Source organism: Cornus florida, unplaced genomic scaffold, assembly GCF_030987335.1.
Source record: "Cornus florida cultivar Cherokee Brave unplaced genomic scaffold, ASM3098733v1 CherokeeBrave_3.0.0_Hap2_Chr05, whole genome shotgun sequence".
Taxonomy (NCBI): Eukaryota; Viridiplantae; Streptophyta; class Magnoliopsida; order Cornales; family Cornaceae; genus Cornus; species Cornus florida.
The window spans coordinates 26,325,233-26,331,195 of record NW_026775575.1 but is presented as its reverse complement, the minus strand read 5'-3'; the positions used below and the strand labels follow the sequence as shown (position 1 = coordinate 26,331,195).

Here is a 5,963-nt window from a genome sequence, read left to right as displayed (position 1 = left end):
TAACATATGTCTCTAACCTTGTGGTGTATTTGGCTTGTGAGCTTAATGAAACGATTAATGACTTGCTAGATATATTGTGCTTTTCACATGCTATTTAGACAATATATACTTAATTGCTAGATATATTGTGCTTTTCACATGTTGATTAGACAATGTATGCTTAATTGGTCACCCTTGCTAATTGAATCAACCAAACACACACATACATTACTCTCATTAGTCACTAGTTAAGAGTGTAGAAATGCATTGCATGGTGGTAACCTCTAAACCCCAAGAACTTTCTCTCTCTCTCTTACTTACTCCTTATTGCATTCAATTATTTAGTTTAATTTGCTCTCTTGTTTAATCAACCAACTAACCTTTTGTTTGATCACTCGACCTACTAACCCTAATTGTGATTCCACATTCAAGTACGACTCCAATCCCTTGGGACGATCCTTACTGACCCTAACTATATTTTTATTGAAGGTAGTAGTGGCTTCTATAAATGTAAAACTTGGCCCTAGCCTTAATGCACACTCTTAAGCTTATGGTAGGACGACACACCATGTGATTAGTGCTGAAAAATGCGTATTTAAACCCTTTAAACTTAAGCATTCTAGTACCTTTATCTATCTTACTTTACCTTTTTAAATTGATTTCGTATTATTTCTATTTTTAGGCACTTATCCCAAAAATAAGCTAACTCAGCCAAATAAGAGTAGAAATAAAGTAATTCTGGGATAAATCAAAGAAAGGAGCCAAGTAGAAGCAAAAGGAAGAAAAAGGTGGAAATTAACATCTTTTATTGATCTCAGATCAAGATATATTAGAGCCATGATGATATTTTTAGAGATCCCAAAAGTTTAATCGATCCAACATCATTCTTCGATCGATCGAACTGATTTGTCCTTATCGAAATGACTGATCATATCTAGTTGTACCACCTTACTAACCACTTTTGTCCTTTTCCCAAAAATATCTTCAAAATATCTCAGATTTGTCTTATCCAAAAAGCGCCACCAATGAAGATCGATCCAGCCTAAGTTCGATGGATCTCAGCCATGTTCGATCGATCCAAGTCCAAGGTTCGATCAATCGAACTTCCTCCAGTGCGAAAAAGTTAAAATTTCCAGCTCATTTAAAGTTGTCCTTTATCCAATCATTGGGGAATATTGTGTGCACGACCCCAGCTCATTTGGGTGTCATTTGACCTACCTATATAAGGATAAGGATTGTTTTTTACATGAGAAGACCTCATACCATATCATATCATCTCTTGGAGAGCAAGCTTAGAGGAGGAGGAGGCAAGAGACACCATTAGAGACTCTTCATCGACCAAGGAGCAAATCTCTACCATGGAGTTAGCCCTTGAGGGTTGGAGAAGCACTACCATGAGTGGCTAGACATCCTCTTGGGGCTAGAATTAGCCTCAAGCATGCTTTCTACATCTTGATTTTGTGTATTATTGAGGGATTAGTGTTGCAATACATGTTTTGGCACTTTTATATATATAGTTCTTGTTTATTTAATGATTTATGCGGTTTAATGCTTCCAATTGATTATTTCATTCTATCCATATGTCTATGTATGGAAGAATAGATGTTCATGTGTTTGTCTCTATCTCTTGTGTTATTGATGCATATCTATGTGTATTAATGCTATAGATCTAGTGATTGTCGAGACATAATGCTTAAAGGAATGCTCTTGTAATTTCCTAGATGGTTCATGCTCATTTCTTGATGGATAGTTAAATTTCATGTCATTAGCTTAATTGTAATGTAGTGGTAGCATAGTGGTTAGATGGGAAGAAAATCTATGCTTGTTGTTTTATGATCCATACTTTTGAATGCCAGTAGCATATGTCTCTAACCTTGTGGTGTATTTGGCTTGTGAGCTTAATGAAAGGATTAATGACTTGCTAGATATACTGTGCTTTTCACATGCTATTTAGATAATATATACTTAATTGCTAAATATATTGTGCTTTTCACATGTTGATTAGACAATGTATGCTTAATTGGTCACCCTTGCTAATTGAATCAACCAAACACACACACACATCAATATCGCAACACACATTACCCTCATTAGTCACTAGTTAAGGGTGTGGAAAAGCATTACTTGGTGGTAACCTCTAAACCCCAAGAACTTTCTCTCCCTCTTAGTTACTCCTTATTCCATTCAATTACTTAGTTTAATTTGATCTCTAGTTTAATCAACCAATCAACCATTTATTGGATCACTCGACCTACTAACCCTAATAGTGATTCCATAACCAAGTACGACTCCAATCCCTTGGGACGATCCCTACTCACCTTAACTATATTTTTAGTGACTGTAGTAGTGGCTTCTATAAATGTAAAACTTGGCCCTGGCCTTAATGCACGCTCTTAAGCTTATGGTAGGATGACACACCATAGTTTTTGGCGCCGTTGCTGGGGATTAGGCAATGTCGTATTTGTGGAATTCATTAGGAATTAGTACTCTTTTGATCGTGTCTTTACTTTATTTTTATTTTTCTTTTTGTTACTTATTGTATTTGTTCATCTTTGATAAGGAGCATTGAGCTAGGAGGCAAGCAAAGGAGCATTTAAGCAAATGAGCTAAGTAAGGAAGGAAAAATGCTAAATTTTTTTTAAAAAAATTGCTAAGCTAAGCTTTAAATTTGGAGTTGAAGTGCTATAGGACCTTTGTGAGCTTTTTCTTACTCAATCCCTTAGTTAAATCGTTGGCCCGCGTGGAGGCTTGTTTTTAATTTCTTAGATAAATCATGAACCCACGTGGACGCATTTTTAATTGTTCTTTGCATCATTGTTGTTAAAACATAGGAGTATGGGTTATGTGTTTGTGGAGGAAGTTTCATTGAAATTGTTGTGAAGTTGAAGTGTTTGTTCATTCATTGTGTTTATGTGTTTTCACATTGTGCATGCATGGTCGTACATCACTAAGACCAACTCTTGTCCCTTTTGATTTACATCTTGAATCCATAGTTAGAAATCCTAGGGGAAGAGGAAGTACTAGTTATACCCGATCCATTAAATCAATGGAAGGCCATAATGAAGAGAATGTAGAGGACCTTGGTCACATAGACGAACAAGGTATCCTTCATCCAAATGTGCATCATGAGAACATTTAAGCACCATTAGGAATGCCTAGGCCATTCACTCACCAACCACAACAACAATAAGGCCAAGTTCCATTTGGAATGCCAAAGCTAATGTATGCTCCGCAACCTCCCATCATTCAAGGAAATCAAAATCAAGGTGCCCATGTTGTACCTCAAATTACTAATCCTCCACTTGCTTTAAGAGATCACTATGTGCCTAATGAATATAATGCACCCACATGCATTCAATTGCCACCATTCAGAGCACATCACTATGAAATTAAGCCACAAACATTCAAATGCTTCCTAACTATCATAGACTTCCAAGTGAAGAACCTTACAAGAATTTGGATGAGTTTCTTGAAGTATGTTCCACCGTAAAATATACGGACATGCCAGAAGAGGTTTTAAGACTCAAACTCTTTCCATTCACCTTAAAAGACAAGGCAAAGTATTGGTTTAACAATCTTAGGCCTTTTTCAATCACTTCTTAGGTAGAAATGCAACAAGAGTTCTTGAAGAAGTACTATCTAGTTTCTAAGACCATTGCCATGAGAACTTCAATTTGAGAATTTTCACATGGGGATGGAGAAATGTTTCATGAGGCATGGGAACTCTTTAATGAATTGCTTAGGAAGTGTCCACATCATGACATGCCCAAAAGGCAATTAGTTCAATATTTCTTTGAGAGCTTATCGGACAATTGCAGAGGCATGGTTGATGCTTCCATGGGTGGCTCATACATTGATAGGCATAAGGATGACGTGTGGCGTCTTTATAAGTAAAAATTCTTTGCATAGAACATTATCATCCAAGAATTGTAAAAATTCACAAGGTAGGAAGAGTGTTGGCTTACATCAAGTCAACCACTCAAATGAAATAGTCGTCGAAATGAAGTCCTTATCTCAAAGGTTTGATCAATTCTTGGTTAACTAAAACTCGGCGAACCAAGTATCTTCTTTCCCTAACCATTCTCATCGTGCATCAAATGAAACATGTATGACTTGTTTTAGTGTTCTTCATTTTACTTCCCATTGTCTTCACGGACAAGTGCAAAATGAACCTAATGAACAAGTCAATACAGCTTTTGTGAACCAAGGGAACAATCCTTATGGTCCTCACTATAATCCAAGTTAGAGAAATCATCCGAATTTCTCTTGGAAAAACCAAGGAGAGGGCTCAAACCCTTCCCAAGGCGGTTTTCAAGGGAAGTACATTCCACCTCCACTTCAAAGCCAAGGATCCCAAGGTTATAGACCTTATCAATCACAAGGGAATTAATTTGCTAATTCTCATTTTCCCAACCAATCTTATTCCCAAGGAAATGCTACAAGTCCCGCCTTTAAAGAAAAAAGTTTTGAATGCTTTGGGCACTTTAGAGGCTAACACACAATTGCTTCATTCTCACTCTCAATCTATTGCGAAGCTAGAAATCCAAGTAGGGCAAATAACAAGCACTCATAATGCAAGAGAGAAGGGAAAGATGCCTATTAATGCCCCACCTAAGCAACAATGTGTTATGGAAACCCATTCCTCATCGGAAGGCCACACCATTAAACATGTTAATGCGGTGACTACCATGTGGAGTGGTAGGATTGTGGACAATCAAGTTGAAATGTCCAATGAAGAGAGTGAACCGGTGCAACCTCACGTTGTCACCCGTCCCGTTTCACATCCCATTCCTCCTTCATTGCATATACATGATCTTGTGAATGAGAAAACTTCAAAATGTGATTTGAAGAATGATTTTGAAAATGATTTGAAGAAAGATTTGCAAAAAAATGAATTTGAAAAGGTTTTGTTGAAAAATGATTTGAAACAAAATGATTTGAAAAATTTTTATGTTGAAGGGACTTCAAAGAAAAATTCTAAAAAAGTGTTTGAACTAAAAGTTCCATTTCCGGATGCCTTAAAAGGATTCATTTCAAAAGACTAGCAAAAGGAAAAAACCAATGAAATCATAGAAATGTTTAGGCAAGTAAAAATCAATCTTCCACTTCTGGATGCAATCAAGTAAATTCCGACTTATGCCAAATTCTTGAAAGACTTGTGCACCCAAAAGAGGAAGAACAAGAGCCAAGCACCAAGAAAAGTGGTTTTGACCGAGCAAGTAAGCTCAATTTTGCAACATAACACTTTGCCAAAGTTTAAGGACCCCGGTTCACCTACTCCTTTATGCATTATTGGTGATCATATCATTAATCGGGCGTTTCTTGACTAGGAGCAAGTGTTAACCTTCTTCCATACTCGATTTATGTCAAATTGGGCTAGGTGAATTGAAACCGACGTCGGTAGTTTTACAACTTACCAACCGATCCATTTAGAAGCCAAGAGGTATAATTGGGGATGTATTGATTTAGATTGACAAATTCTTCTTCCCCGTTGATTTAGTTGTCATTGACATGGAACCGGTCCCCAATCCTAAGAGCCAGATTCCCATTATCCTTGGCCGTCCTTTCTTGGCAACTGCTAATGCCAACATCAATTGTAGGACGGGGATAATGAAGATCTCATTTGGCCACATTAAGGTGAAGTTGAATATCTTCATTTCCACACCCAATTCATTTGACAAATATGAAGGAGAGGTTAATGTTATAGACAAATATCATGATCTTCAATGTCAAGGAAATGAGCTTTTATGTAAAACCAAAACTTCAAAAGGATCATTTTCAACCTTGCATTCTCAAGGTGTTGTTTCAAATTCTTGCTTGGGAAGGGCATGGAAGCCCAAAGATTGTTCTTGCATTGATAAGGGAACAAAAGTTTCTTTTGAGCTTAATCTAACAAGTTCTTCAAATAACCATTTGTTGGGTGGAGTTCAAAGCATCTATCACCCCAATGAGGAGGGGATGCATTACAAGATCTTTGATCTGGG

General features: G+C 37.0%; 1 pseudogene; it reads right to left on the bottom strand.

Moving 5' to 3' along the window:
• Positions 1–3,644: 3,644 nt before the first annotated feature.
• LOC132310731 (small nucleolar RNA R71) lies at positions 3,645–3,743 on the bottom strand (annotated as a pseudogene).
• Positions 3,744–5,963: the final 2,220 nt, after the last annotated feature.